The sequence below is a fragment of the Littorina saxatilis genome, linkage group LG14 (genome assembly GCF_037325665.1).
Source record: "Littorina saxatilis isolate snail1 linkage group LG14, US_GU_Lsax_2.0, whole genome shotgun sequence".
NCBI classification, from domain to species: domain Eukaryota; kingdom Metazoa; phylum Mollusca; class Gastropoda; order Littorinimorpha; family Littorinidae; genus Littorina; species Littorina saxatilis.
Genome location: NC_090258.1, coordinates 43,160,579 through 43,167,146, shown reverse-complemented (window position 1 = coordinate 43,167,146; position 6,568 = coordinate 43,160,579).

The following is a 6,568-nucleotide window of genomic DNA, read 5'->3' as shown; positions in this document are numbered from 1 at the left end:
AATTTGAACTGAATGCTGCGCAATCATATGGCATTGATCTCCCACCTACTACTGTGTATGCCTGCCTGTGCAGAAATCCCCGACGCAATGCAGTCTGTCACAGACGTTGCATTCCATTCTAGCGAGCAACAAACGCAGCACAAAGAGTTGAGCGTGGCAAGGCAGAAGCGAGATCACACAGACATTCAGCTGATCTTGAGATATCTGCTTGATAGGAACCCTTTCACTGTGGATACAGCCCTCCGATCCATTTCAAGCGGAAAAGAAGCTGAAGCTACTGTGAATGCAGAACAAGCAAAAGGCGTAGGAAACAAGATTCTGAGCAGCATGATCGGAAATAATGTTGTGGATTTCACCTTTAAAAAGAAGGATCAAGCTGTAACCATGGCTCTGAAAGCCAAGTCGTCCAATCTGCACGATGATCTAGTACATGTTCACTCCATGCTGTTGTTCCAGAGACTAGTGACAACTGTGAAGAACACCAACGGATGTCTTGAGGACGCCTTTGCCTTTGAGATGTGCAGTGTCCCAGCATCGCTGTTTGATTCGGGTGGTCTGCCAAGACAAGGTACCAAGGCTGCACTGGCAACTTACATCTGGACTTCAACAAAGCAGGTAAATGGTGTTATTCCTGATGATGTAACATATGTCATCGATGGTGGCTTGCTGTTGCACCTTCTGCCCTGGTGCCGTGGTTCAACATACAACCAGCTTACTCAGAGTTACGCAGACTTTCTCATTCGTCATTTTGGCAAAGGAACTCTTGTTTTTGATGGATACAGCTGCGGACCTACCACCAAAGATGCAGCCCATTTGCGAAGAACAAGCAGAGCCAATACAGCATGTGCCATCACTTTTGAGGGTGACATGGTCCTGTGCGAACCAAAGGAGCGCTTCCTGACGAATCCAAACAACAAACAGCGGTTCATCAACCTCCTTAGTTCCCGTTTTTCACAGCACGGCTTTGACACTGTCCATACAACTGCTGATGCTGATAGGCTCGTCGTAAAGACTTCTCTGGAATTGGCAAGGAAGGGAAACGTGATTCTGGTTGGCGAGGACACCGATCTGCTCATCCATCTGTTGTACCATCTTACGCCAGATCACTGCCCCGTCTTCTTCACATCAGTGAGATCATCGACAGCAAAATCAGCTGCAAAAGTGTGGGACATCAGAAAAGTCCAGACTGTTCTTGGATCTCAAGTTTGTGAGAACATCCTGTTTGCGCACGCCTTTGGTGGATGCGATACAATTAGCAGTCCATTCGGGATTGGAAAACCAATGTTTAACGAAATTGACCCAGTCAACAGTGTTCGTGCAGCAGGCCCATGTCTTCAGCGCCAGTCCTTGCAGAGACACTTGTGACAGGGGAGGCTACCGCTCCTTTCACAGCAGACTCTGCACCCGAGTTGTTGGCCTTTAAAAGTCAACACCGGTGTATTGTAGAATTCTGTTTGTGATGGGGTCTGGTGGTTTCCGATTGTCTGTATGTTCATGGAAACCTTCGGGTTTGCATAACAGTTTTTATAAGGCTAAGAAATTAGCCCTAACATTTTCAATCCTGTTTGATTGCACTTCGCCTCCCGAGGTGATCGTAGTGTTTCGGCACTCGGTTACATCTGGTGCTTGCGAGCAGGGATGGGACTCGGCATGATATGTTCAGGTAATGGCATAATATGACCACTGAACATTTTCGTGCTGTTCCCATTCTGCGAACTTGGGATGGACAGTGGTCCCCCGGTTCGGAACTTCGGGACGAAGTTCATTCAAACGGGGGCGATTGTGACAGGGGAGGCTTCCGCTCCTTTCACAGCAGACTCTGCACCCGAGTTGTTGGCCTTTAAAAGTCAACACCGGTGTATTGTAGAATTCTGTTTGTGATGGGGTCTGGTGGTTTCCGATTGTCTGTATGTTCATGGAAACCTTCGGGTTTGCATAACAGTGTTTATAGGGCTAAGAAATTAGCTCTAACATTTTCAATCCTGTTTGATTGCACTTCGCCTCCCGAGGTGATCGTAGTGTTTTGGCACTCGGTTACACACTGATGAGCTGATAGGAGCAGGAGAAAGGGCCTTTGTAGAACTCTATGGGGGGGAAGGAAAGAGACACTTTGAACTTCCTCCGCTACATCAAGTACATTCAGAAAGTCTCTACATGTACCTCATCGTTTCAGCCCTGCAAACTCCCACCTACATCAGCAGCAGCTAAATTCCATTCCATGAGAACATACTTCCAGGTGCAAGAATGGATGCACTTGCATCAAGAACAGTTCCTCCTGGATCCGATGGACTGGGGATGGGAGATTGTTCAAGGCGCCATGCTTCCTATTCTCATTGACATTGCTGCTGCTCCTGGTGATCTACTCGATGTCATCCGATGCAATTGCAAGACAGAGTGTCGAACAGCAAGATGTTCATGCCGAAAACACGGCCTCGTGTGTACGTCTGGCTGTGGAGAGTGCAGAGGGGAGAGCTGTGCCAACACTGTGACCGAGGTTGCCTGTGTAGGTACATCAGACGATGAAGACGGGCTTTAGCGTAAGTACGAGGTCATGTTGAATAGAGTGTGCGTGTGCATGTTCACATGTGTAATGCAACAGTAACGGGTAAAGGAGGGAGAATATCAGCACAGTAATTGTCAACTCACATACCTGTCAAACGCGACCCGGGAGACGCGCCCTGTGAAACCACACCGAATGCGCTAGATTTGAGCTTCGGCTACGTTATTTCGCGCTAAATAAATGCAATTGAACCTATTTATCAACTGAATGTGCTTTTCTTGCATACTATATGAGTGACATATGGCACATCCCTTAAAATAAGACATGTTATAGACGTGAGAAGTGAGGGACGGAGCATATTCGGAATACCGTTATTGCGCAGTTGTCATCATTCTTTAAAAGCTTCAAAAATATAGTTCGCATGGGAAAACGTTGGCCAACTCGGTTTTACCTGATCAATGGATGCATGTAGAGTACAAAAAAGGTGAAATAAATTTTATAGCAATTTGTTCACACAGGAGGTGAAATCTGATGAAATCTGCCTAGCCTAGAGACACACACTTCCTATTGTCTCGGCTAGCCCAGCCTGGCTCCCTCGCTCTTCCGCAATCTGGGGGTAGTCTCACTGTTGACTCTCTCTGTCTCTCTTTCAGTGTGTGTGTAGGGGGAGACCCTGTGTTTTGTTTGTCCAACGACTTCCAACGATCAACGGCTTCTGTCCCCTCCGATGACTAAAGTTCTTTCTTCCTTTCTAAATTTCTCCTTTTCCTTTTTTCTTCTTTTTTTTTCTTTTTTTTTTCTTCTCTTTTTGTGTGTGTGTTGGGGGGGGGGGGGAGGGGGGTACTGCTGTGGTTTACTTTCTTTCTTTTGTCGGTTAGTGTCTTTGATGACTTCACATTTCTTCCTTTCTTCTTTTTTCGATGACGGTGCCTTCGATATTTCTCGTTCTTTCTTTCTTTTTAAAGATTCCTTCTTTTCTTTCTTTTTTTCTGGGGGGGGGGGGTATGGCTTAATTTCGTTCTTTCTCTTGTAAGTTAGGAACTTTCTTGGGGACAACATTTTTTTCTTTCTTCTTTTTTCGATGGCGGTGCGTCCGATTACTGAATATTTCTCGTTCTTTCTTTCTTCGGTGAGGGGCTGGGGTTCTCTGATGACTAAATGTTGTTCCTTCTCCCCTTCTTTCATTCTTTTGTGTGTGTGTGTATAATGTGGGGGTGCACGGGTATTAGTCATCGTCCGTTGTGGGTCCTTGTCTGATTGTCTCGCTCGCTTGTCAGAGAGAGTGATGAATGGAGGAAACGATCAAATGGAAGAAAATGAAAATGCAACATCGTGAAAGGGGTTTGTATCCGGTCCTCTCCTCATCCCTACCCCCCTCCCCGCCACAACACCACCTCCCCCCCCCCCTCGCTGCCCCACACTGAGTGTACAAGAAAAACGAAAATGAAATATTATGAATGGCGTTTGTATCTGTTCCTCTTGTCATCCCTTATAACCCCCCCCCCCCACCCCCACCACCCACCCGCGCTCTACCCCCCCCCTCGCCCACACACACGCTTCCATACCCTTATTCTACAAGACAAATTATAATGATACATCATGAATGGGGTTGGAATCTCTTCTCAACCCTCCCCCCCTCCCCCAACCCCCTTCCACCCTCTTGCTACCCCCCACCCCCGCCCCCAACTGTCCCAACCCCCTTCCACCCTCTTGCTACCCCCCACCCCCGCCCCCAACTGCCCCAACCTTATTCTAGGAGACAAACCCGCGACACAGAATAGGTTCGCCCCTGACAGAAAACTTCCGATTTAGTAAAACGCCTTAGACTGATCAGCTGACAATATTGTCTTGGTTTGGTGACAGAACTTTCAAGACAGTTTTTTTCTCTGCGACTGAGTGGGTTGGTAGAGAGAGAGATGGTGCCTTCTGCTACTTCGCTATGTATTCTTTCACAAAAGGTTTTCTCGCTTTAAATTCGAATCTGTCGCTGTTAGAAATATCATTAAACGGTAAAACCTGCCATGGAGACCAGCTCTCCATAACTACCAGCTCTCCACAGCAACCACCTTTCCATAACGGCCATTTTCCCTTATAAACCAGGCCCATTCGATCACTGACGATTGCTTGGTGTGGTTTTTTTTTTAACGTAAATTACCTTTTCAGAGAGATCCCCTGTTTATAACGATCAACTCCCCTTGGTTGTTTGACTGTAATACAGACAGACGCGTTATAAGCTGAGGCACAGTCTCAACACTTAGAACTTATTCTCCTGTCATTCACTCACCAACAAGGCAAAATTAATTCACAATAAGAAACAATTTGAGAATGAAAGTTGCTTTGTTCATTTCAATGCTTCTTATTGTCTCAGGTGCCAGGAGAGTGGTTCCGCGTAACTCTCACTGATTCTTTCACACATGTCGTGTACATTGAAAGCGCTAACGTCCCTTTGTTTGTCAGATCAGAACTGAAATGTTGAAATTTCGTATTTAGAGGTTGGTTACACAGGTTTTATTCAAGAATGTCAACTTTTAAAACGGCATAGCGCATACATATAATTAAAGTAAGGGATCACAACACTCAATGCTTGTGAATGAGAAGAACTGGAATCAAACCTCACGTTATTTACCGTGTTTTCCAAATTTCCGTTAATCTTTCCTTCTCACTCACGGTATGAATCATTCGTCATAAGCCAATAACTTAATTAATTAACAATAACATTTTGTGTGGTGGAAGCATTTCGGCTGCCTAACCAGTTCCACGCATGGTTTGTGTTCTCGCACGCGTGGATGGTTGCAGTGCGGTTTTATTGAATTAAATCATGTCCGCTGTTTCCGTGTGCACTTGACCTTGAGTGCTGTTCCAGTCGCTGTGAGCTGATTGAGAATATTGTCAGAATTATCTTGAAAGACACAATCCTTTTCTGATTGAGAATATTGTCAGAATTAGCGTTAAAGGTATAGTCATTTTTCTGATTGAGAATATTGTCAGAATTATCTTTTAAAGGCACAGTGCTTAGCTGATTGGAGATATTGTCAGACTGATTAGTTTAAAAGGCACAATTCTGTACTGATTGAAAAAAATTGTCAGAATTAGTTTTAAAGGCACAATCCTGTGCTGATTGGAGATATTGTCAGAATTATCTTTAAAGGCACAGTGCTTAGCTGATTGAGAATATTGTCAGAATTAGCTTTAATGGCACAGTGCTTAGCTGATTGGAGATATTGTCAGAATTAGCTTTAATGGCACAGTGCTTAGCTGATTGAGAATATTGTCAGAATTATCTTTAAAGGCACAGTGCTTAGCTGATTGAGAATATTGTCAGAATTAGTTTTAAAGGCACAATCCTGTGCTGATTGGAGATATTGTCAGAATTATCTTTAAGGCACAGTGCTTAGCTGATTGGAGATATTGTCAGAATTAGCTTTAAAGGCACAGTCCTATGCTGATTTAGATTATTGTCAGAATTGGATTTTATAGGAACAGACCTTACCGCCAAAACATTTCTGCTCGCCATTTCATATCTGGTCAGGCGTTTACATGGTGTAAGCCCACCCTCCACTTGGACCCATACACAGCATCAGCACTCTGCCACTGCCCTCTGTTTGTTTGTTTGTTTGTTTGCTTAACGCCCAGCCGACCACGAAGGGCCATATCAGGGCGGTGCTGCTTTGACATATAACGTGCGCCACACACAAGACAGAAGTCGCAGCACGTGACAGGCTTCATGTCTCACCCAGTCACATTATTCTGACACCGGACCAACCAGTCCTAGCAACTAACCCCATAATGCCAGACGCCAGGCGGAGCAGCCACTAGATTGCCAATTTTAAAGTCTTAGGTATGACCCGGCCGGGGTTCGAACCCACGACCTCCCGATCACGGGGCGGACGCCTTACCACTGGGCCAACCGTGCCGGTCACTGCCCTCTGGGCAATGTGGGATTTTTGTTGATGAATTGTCTTCCTGAAAAGTCACTATCAAGATGGGTTTTTTATTTTTTATCTTTTTTAATTTTTTTTACATGGATCCGTGTGTGGTTGGGTTTATCCCACGTACTGGCCGTATTTG